Source organism: Pinus tabuliformis, chromosome 2_2 (assembly GCF_031772625.1).
Source record: "Pinus tabuliformis cultivar Carrire ecotype Pingquan chromosome 2_2, CPIR1, whole genome shotgun sequence".
NCBI classification, from domain to species: Eukaryota; Viridiplantae; Streptophyta; class Pinopsida; order Pinales; family Pinaceae; genus Pinus; species Pinus tabuliformis.
This window is the reverse complement of record NC_142300.1, coordinates 403,930,705-403,933,075: the sequence shown is the minus strand read 5'-3', so window position 1 is coordinate 403,933,075 and position 2,371 is coordinate 403,930,705. Positions and strand designations below refer to the sequence as shown.

Below are 2,371 nucleotides of genomic sequence, written 5' to 3'. Positions count from 1 at the left end.
AATAATTATTCTCAATGTGATTTAAAAACTGAATTATTAAACATTTTACAACTAGTGATATGGCTTTGGTGAAATCTAACTGCAGCAATCATCAAACCAAAATGATATTTGTACTTAAATGAAACCCATACGTAAAATATAAAAATAATAATGAAATAGTTACTTAAATGAAACCCATATTCATATGAATACCCAAAAGCCCACACGCAATAGAAAAAGGTTGTATATGATAATACCTGGTATTCTCAATCTAGGGTAGACTGCCCCTTCCACGCATATAATTTAAGCGCAACAGTACAGAGAACAATGGATGGACAAACATACAGAAACCTCAGCAAACCATTACAAGTGGCAGCCCTGATTAGGTTGCTGTGCAGCGTTCAACATTATAAACACACTTACACCGATTCCGGCACGTACCCTAGTCTAACTTGCTTAACCACTTCTTGCAATCATATACAGAGCAGAAAGCCTGAAAGCAAGTGAAGATCAAAAGTATCGCTGCAGCTACCACAGACAGGAATTGCCACGATCCAAATATATGTTCGTTCACGAACTCCATTACGACAACATTCCATTTTCTATAATAATATCTATTGAGACCCTCTATAACGTTGTCCAGATATCGAACCTTTGTGAGCCGAACGCACTTACCCATGCTGTTCCACAGGCTCGCAACCTCTCCGTCGCTTTGGAGGTGGTTGTAAATAATTCCACTTTGTCTCAACAATCTCACATCCTCTTCGCTGTCGATCATCCCGTTCATGAAATCGGTATATCGTGTGAAAACCATCGCACCTGGCGCCGCCGAAGCTTCGAATGCCACCAGATTTCTCAGGATCACCTCTGTGTTGCTGTCCAACCTTACTTTCGGAAGGTAAAGTGTCGCAGTCTTCTCGTCAAATTGTACTGAGGTGAGGTCGCCGTCGGTAGGAGCAAATTTGATTCCTGCAGAGTATAAATCGGCCACAGATGGAATAGCCAGTTCGTCTCGCGTAGGCGGTATGATCTTAACAGTTGATTCTTCCCCCTCCGCTTTTCCCTCTTCCTCAGTATTGGTGACATCTTTGTTGACAAGAAGAGCCAAGGGTTTCTTCAACGCGCTCAGAACAGGAAGATTCCCGAGAAGAGAAAGAAGACGTACGGGCAACTTCATCAAGATTTGCACATACCGCCCGTTGAGCGCTTTCTGAGTCAATTTCGTGAAAAATCGAATGGGACCAATATTTAAAGAGGTGAGAGCAGTCCATAGCAATCTGAAGGCTCTGGTAATGGTGGACATTTCCCCTGGAACAACCTCCTCCTTTTCTTCCTCGTTTGGAATATTTGGATCTTCAATGTTGGGAACAGGAACGATAGCGTAATACAGCACCTCCAGGATGTGGCCTCTCTCTGTTGTATGGATCTTCGAATCCTCGGGCAGCTTGAAGGTGAAAGGCGATAATTCTTGGCACACAAGCCTTAGCAAGGTAGAGAGTCTCTCTTTTGCCTTTGCTTCAGAACCCAACTGCAATTCCAAAAGCTTTTGCAACAGAAAGAGCGGCAACTGATTTTCGAGCATCATCAGATCTCTCACAATGGAATTATGGGCAGCGCTGGTGCCAGTCGGATCTAGTATTCGCCCCAATTGCTTGACGTCCACGTCAGAGTTTTGGTCGGCCTGCCTGACATAAAACTGCAAACACTCTAGAAGGAAGGCTGCGTCCAGCGCCATGATCCACGCCAAGGTTTCTTCCTTAAAATCGAGGAACTTGTGATAGCTGTTCCGGATTTGCCATTCGTGCTTCTTAAACTCCTCCACAATCACAGACTCAAATTTCTGTCCATTGATTCTCTTCTGAAATCTTCGAGCAGCCGCTAATTTGTAACGCTCCATGTCATAGAGCTCAGATCTCGAGCGTTGATAGGGACCGATAGATACCGACTGAGGAGTGTATGCTTCAGGTTTCACTGCCAGTAACTCCTTGGGCACATTAAACACGGACACGCACAGCTCCTTCAGTTCTTCTTCTTGCAGGTGTAGATCCAGACTTCCCTTGATTTGAATAACCCAACCATTCTCATCAATCTTCAATTCAACATCGGTTTTGGATTCCATGTTTCTGAATCAAGACAAATAGCACAGAAAGCACGGGAGAAAATATAGGCGATATGCGAGAGGGTTAAGTGACTGGAGAACCTATATGGAACTCCTCTGATTCACGAATAGACAGGCTAGACCCGAGGTAGTTGGCACTGCAAATTTCCAACCCTATATAGAGCTCTCTGATTCAAGAACCCTTATAAGCACACTCAATGTCTTTCACATGCTTCACACGATTCTTCTGATTTCTACTGTTTTCACATGCTTAACACGATATTTCGAGATTTT

The 2,371-nt window shown here is 43.6% G+C and overlaps 1 pseudogene; it reads right to left on the bottom strand.

The window, feature by feature from the left end:
- Positions 1-421: 421 nt before the first annotated feature.
- On the bottom strand, positions 422-2,098 carry LOC149192985 (putative UPF0481 protein At3g02645 pseudogene; annotated as a pseudogene).
- Positions 2,099-2,371: the final 273 nt, after the last annotated feature.